Here is a 6,616-nt window from a genome sequence, read left to right as displayed (position 1 = left end):
CCATACTATAATTTGAAAAAATAAGGAAAAGCTAATTTGGGTTTTCTTCTTAAACATGATATAAGCTGTTAAGTGATCAGATATATGAAGGTATTTGTTATTTTACAGTATGAAGCTTAAAAATCCATAATATTACTTATTTACTGATGTGCTTTATAATGTTAATAACTTAGTGGACTTTTTTCCTCAGCATCTGATTAATTATATGCACACAATGACATTCATAGTATGTATGTGACTCTCATTTTAATTGATGCAATTAAAAATAATATGGCACAGATTTTTCAAGTTTAACAAGCAGAAATTAATAAATGGATGGTTCACATTTTAAGTCATCAACGTATCAGAAAGCAACCAGGCAATTGCAGGTAACTTTTGGTTGAGATAATTGCTTTGCTGTTCCAAATTGAACCCTTTGGGGTCAACAATTTCTTCAGTAACCATATTAGCATATTTTAATACCTGTTGAATCTAGAGGCTCACTAATATGCTTAGTAAATGGAATTGCTATTTACAGTTATTAGCATATTCAATCTCCATCCTAGCTACAAGACTCTGAAAGCATTATTAAAATCCCATTGCAGTAACAGAATCTCTGTGAATGTTTAAGATCATTCTGCCATAGAACAAACAGGAAAATATAATCTTTCCTTTTGGAGAGAACTTTTTCCTTTTAGGCATGGGCTCTTCATGTGGGCTTCTTAAGAGGCAGAAATGTGGACTCTGGAATCATGTTGCATGGCTTTGAATTCTGGCTCCATTACTTGGTAGAAGGATAGCCTTTGGCTAGCTATTAACCTTTGCATCTCACTTCCCTCATCTGTAAACTCAGAATAATAAACATACAAGTTATCATAGGGTTAAATAAATGCAATGCTCTTTGAACTGTACCTGGCATAAAATTAGGTACTTGAATTTATTTAACAAATATTTATTCATCACTTACTATGTTCCAGGGAATATCCAGGCACTTAGATATGTCAGTAAATAAAACAAATATTCCTGCCCTAATGGAGTTTACTTATACTTTATCCAAAGAGACAAAGAATAAACATAGTAAGTTATGTATACAGTGTGTTAGAAGATGATTAGAACTATGGGAAAAGGCACATGCAGAGTGGGGTCACTGAGATTAGGGTCCCAGAGGGACCAGACAGGTTGCAGTAAATAAAGTGGTCAAGGTGGTTGTCACTGAGAAGGTAAAATTTAAGCAAAGTCTTGAGGCAAGGGGTGTTAGCTAGTAGATATCTGGGGGAAAGAGAGTTTCAGGCACAGGATTGGTGAATTCAAAGGACAACAAGGAGGCTGGTATGGTTGGGCAGATTGCATGAGGGGCTGTAGTAGCATGAGTGAGGGGCTGGATCTTATATATAAGAACTGTGGCTATTACTCTGAGTTAAATTATTGTTGTTAACTATCATTACTCTTTCCAAGACAAGACATCTTTGCTGTAGATGTTTGAGATATTTCTATCCCAGGTCCATGGCACCCACTGACAATTAGTGAAAAATGTGAGATTGGTCATGGCTCGTTTTAAGATTCCAGGACTTTCCAAGATTGCCAAGTTGTTTGGCCAATCAAGTTGTATTAGATCTAGTCTATGTGAATGTGTGTCCCAGGGCAGGATCAGCATGTCACTTAGTGGTGGATGTTGGGTGAATTTCTCTCTCTTCAGAAGCATATCTATGTGATCGTGAGGAGGCCAGTTACCAGCCCTGTGGCTAGCAATAAGTCAAGGAAGAAGATCTTCTAGGCACGTCCACATCCACCAAGCTGCTTCCTTAAGCCACATTAGGGTAGGGATAGGAAATCCATCTAAATGAGAAAGAGAAAAAAGAAGAAAGTTTGTTTATTCTCTCCTCTCTGTGTGTTCCAAATCCCTGTCCCATCTTTCCAAAGCATATTCTTAGCATACATATGGTATATATGGGTTGTATATATGTGTGCAATTCGGCATGTCTATGTGCCCGTATGAGTTAAGTGATGCCCACTTTTGGAGCTATGGTATCTTTGGTCAGTTACAAGTGAAATATATTAGCAGTGGTTTCAGCAAATTATAGAAATAAGTTAGCCAAAGAGTTCACAGGAGTCTCCAGAGGGCATAGAAAAATTTAATTGCCTCTCTTTGCCTGTGCCTGGCTTTTGGAGAATAACTTCAGCTGCTTTTTGAATAAGAAGCATTCCTCACTTCATGATTCTCCAGGTAACTGGCCGGTTTCCACTGCCAAATTGATTTTGTTCCAAATTTTCTGTGCATATTAAATGGGATATGGTGACTCATTGTCTCCCAAGTTCTTTGAGGTTCATAACCAAGAGAGATTCTTCAGTTCGAATCAGTGTGATTCTATTCTCCGTCTCTCCATGCTCATGGCAATACTGTCTTTTTGTGCCTTTGGGGCCACACATATGGAAAACTGTAATCTTCCTTTTAGCCCTTCCTGCTTGCATCCTGTCCTCCGTCAAAAAGTTGTGAAGAGTTTGCCAAATGTGCATGAACACAGCACTGAAATGTTTTTGTTGTCTCAGCCATTTACAAATAATTTAACAGCCTACAAATTATTTAAAAGCAATCTAGCCCAAGTTCTTAGAACTTCCAATCACATTTTAGCACTTGCTGCTATGACAATCTTTGGGGATATTTTTCCACTCCTCCAGGCACTTCATTGGCTTTTATTCTATTATCTTTTATATCAAATTTATGTTTGCCCACCCGAAATTTTGTGGAAAACACGATCTTTCTTTCCTCTGGCTTTTCTGTTCCAACTAACAGAAGGGAAGAAAGCTTTTCCCTTGTAATTTTTTCATATTTTTCTTGGCCATTCCTTCCCCACCCCATAGTTACTGAGCATCCACTGTGTGCCAGATGTTTTCCCTTCCAATCCTCAAAGCAAGTCTTCAGGGTAGGCATTATCAACCTTTGGGTACTAGTGAGGAAACCAAAGCATGAGGCAGACAAGTTATCAGTTCAAGGCCACACAACTACCAAGTCAAAGGGCTAGGACTTGAATCCAGATCTTCTGCTCCATACCCCAAGCCATTCCTTGCCTTGCCTTTTCCATCAAATGGCTCCTTATTCTCAAAATATTCTCTATCATATCCATTGGATGTCTTATTTGCTTTTATAGATCTCTAGACTTAATTCTTCTGGAGCCTACTCTAGCCTACCCCAACCACATTTGTGAGTGGAATAAAGAAGAGTGCTTAAACAGCCCTATAGACACAACACCATCAAACCCCTTCTAGTGAAAATTCTGGTATATCTTGATGTGGCTATACAGTTAGTGTTTAATAAAGAGGGCATATAGAGGGCCCAGTAAGATCTCAAGCAGCAGATTTTTCCTTGACCTCAGAACAGAATTAGCTTTACATCCTCTGGAGTGCCTGAGAGAAACAAGTTTTCCTTTATTCTAAGACAGGGTTACCCATATATGCAGGGGATTATACACATCAGCAATGCTGAAGGACATGAGCGGAGGAGGGTGGCATTTTACAGTGCTGGGAGGGTGACAACAATGTCATTTATTTGTTTGTTCATTTATTTATGAAGCAAAGACTTTCATTTATCTATTCACTTATTTATGACAGCAATGTCCTTTGTTTGCTTGTTTGTTTATGACAGTAATGTCTTCAAATGAAGGAAATACAGGGAGTCAGAAATCTAACTTCCCATCTTCTAAAAATGCATAAGCACTCCCCTTTTAAAATTACCTAAGCTTCAGTGGGAGCTTGTCTTTTTGTGGAGTGTATGTGTATATGTATGTGTGTTGGTATGTGTGTGAATATATGAGGGAAAGACTGCCTCTGTGTGTATCTACAGTGGTGACTCTCACTTCCAGAGAGTGGTATTTGTGCAAATCCAACAATTGGGAAATTCAGAGCAGACCTGCAGCCTATCTCTATACCCATGCTCTTCATTTTTTGTTGACTCAAAGGACTGAGACTCTTGTTTTCAAGACCCCTTCCTTCCCATGCTCTGGCTGACTTTGCCTCTACTTGATCAACCCTTGACCACCCTTTCTTTCTTTAGCACCATCATTTTCTCTCTCTCTCTCCCTTGTACATGTCATCCTTATCTTAGAAATACCTTTGTGATGCTGATACCCTTACATTTTCTTTCACTATCTTCACAAACTTAAAAAGAAAGCTGTATACAATTCATAATACCTCTCTTCCTCCTCCTTTCAAATAAAATTACTCTCTTAAAGACTATCATAACTTATCATAACGTGATGACTTCCACTCATTCATTCTGGACTTGCTGCAGCTTCAATATCTTGACAGTGCTCTTGCCCTTGCTTTGAGAATCTCTTCCTCCTCACAATCTAACACTTCCCTTTACCCACCAAAGAGCCATCTGTCTTCCTTTTTTCATTACCTGCATCTCTGACTCTACATGAATCTCTCTCCAAGAGACTGATTCCTTCTCAGGAACTCAAATAGGATTGCTATGCAGATAGCTTTGAAATTTACATGCCTAATTCTATCCTTTCTCTTGATTCCAGGTCTACATGTATAAGTATCAAACACTTCCACCTAGATGTCACATGATCACCCTGAAATCAAAATGTGAGAACAAAGATACAATTTCCTCTAGAGTTAGTACATCTTGATGTCCCCTCATATTTGGTAATAGTACAATATCCTGTATGTTACTAGAGCCTAAGACCCAGTCCTGTGGTGTTTTTCCTTATTCTTGAGATGATGTAGATTTTCCTCTGCGAAATCTTTTCTATGAATATTTTTCTTTCTATTCTCACTCAGGTTTCCTAGTTCTTTCTTGATCTGTCATTAATCTGTTTTCCTTTATGCTAAATTCCCTGTACTCTAGGTACAATTTCTGCCCACTTTCTTTGCATGTTGCTGTGAAACTAATCTATCTGAAAGGCTTCCACTCAACTCCTCAAAACCCTTTTCTGTCTCCTCATTGCCAACAAAGCCCATACCTCCTTAGCCTTATATTCAGAGTGTCTCCGCCAATGTAAGATTGCCTCGCCCACCTTTCCAGTCTTGTCTTCCACTTCTTTCCCACATAAACCCTACACACCTGAAGTTTCTCTGCCTTCACTTCAAAACAACCTTACACATTCCTCACTCATCCTTCCTTCTGGGAATGCCTACCCTTCCTCTTTCTTTCTTTAAGAAGTATTACCACCCACTTTGATCCTACTTCCTCCAGGAATCCTTCCATAATTCCCCCTGACTGAAGTGGCCTCAGCTCCCATGGGTATACTGTGGTCTTGGTATTGAGGTATCGCTTATGTGTTAATACACACATGCATCAATTTTTCCCTATGCAGTCCCATTCATTGATTATTTGTACAAGTGTTTTCTTTCTTCCCAACCACACTGTAAGATCATGTTTATATCTCCTATGATACTTAACAGAATCAACAGAATCTTTCATCGTTTTTTATTGAATAAGAACAGTCTCCTCTTAGTGTGTGTGTGTATAAAGTAAGGGGAGAAATTGCACAAGAGAATTCATTGAGATATGGGAAGAAAATACTAAAACTTTAATTTCTATTAGTGTTTTCCACATTTATTTTAAATTTATATTTTGTGAATGTTTTATAGTAAAATATTTTGATACAGTATTCATACATTCAACATTTAAATGCTGTATTTATTATAAATAGACCTGATAGTTGTCTTAAATTGGATTCACTAGACTGAAGTGGAGAGTTATATTTAGTAAATTGACTGGAGAAACTCTTGGAAGATATACCTACCAGCAATGAAGAAGGCAGGAGGAGAACAGGGAGAAGAAGGTGGCCTGCAATGTGTTTGCAGCTGAGGTCTCAGCAGATCCTACCATGAGCTCTGGAGCTAGGAAGGCCCTTCAGAGTTTTCCTGAATTAAGGTAAGGGGGCTGGGCATTCCTTCCTCCTCACTAACGAGTCATTAGCCATGGCCCACTCCCAGCGAAGAGAGTGCCTTCAGCTGAGAGCAATTCCCAGTGAAGGACGCAGCTGTGACAATCAGCAACCCATATATGCAGGGGATTATACACATCAACCCTGAAGAGGGGATCTAAGGAGAGCACCACAATATCCACCACAATGGCTCAGTCTCAGGTTTCTCTCTCTTTCTTTCTCTTTAACTGATGGGAGTGCTATCAAAAATCTTTGGAGACCCTTGGATCAAAGAAGGATTGAGGGAAAGCAGAGTAAGAAGACTAACATTGCTTAAGGCCTCTCTGCTTTAGGCACTTTGCCAAGTACTTAACATACTCTTCTGCTCCATTTCAAAGCATAAAGAGCAGAGAATGATAAGTGATTAACATCCTTCATGCATGTTTCATGCTGCCAGGAAAGTGGACTATGCATTGAATTTGGTTTTCTAAAGATGGAGCTATAGGATTCACATGGGGATGACTCAAGAATGAATAGTATTTAAAGCAGGACAGTACCCATTTTCATCAATGGCCACCTCCCAAGTTGTGAGGAGGGAATTCTACCCAATTATATTCCTTTAATGTTCAGTAAAGGTATCATTCAACAAAGCTGGTTATTTCCGTTCTGTAGGGGAGCGATACTGAGCTGGAAAATGTCTTCCCTGAGAGTTTGTTTTGAACAATTATGGGATCCTTTCTTGCTAGTGAATAATATCTTTATCT

The 6,616-nt window shown here is 38.8% G+C and overlaps 1 protein-coding gene across 1 annotated transcript in view; it reads right to left on the bottom strand.

Annotated features, from left to right (window-relative positions):
- Window positions 1-220: 220 nt before the first annotated feature.
- CNR1 (cannabinoid receptor 1) overlaps window positions 221-6,616 on the bottom strand; it is a 52,896-nt gene continuing 46,500 nt past the window's right edge. The window contains exon 3 of the transcript XR_013383043.1: window positions 221-1,815. The gene's annotated coding sequence lies outside the window, so the exon portion shown is untranslated. The remainder of the gene's footprint in view (window positions 1,816-6,616) is intronic.

This window comes from Canis aureus, chromosome 7 (genome assembly GCF_053574225.1).
Source record: "Canis aureus isolate CA01 chromosome 7, VMU_Caureus_v.1.0, whole genome shotgun sequence".
Classification (NCBI taxonomy): Eukaryota; Metazoa; Chordata; class Mammalia; order Carnivora; family Canidae; genus Canis; species Canis aureus.
This window is presented reverse-complemented; position numbering and strand designations above follow the sequence as displayed.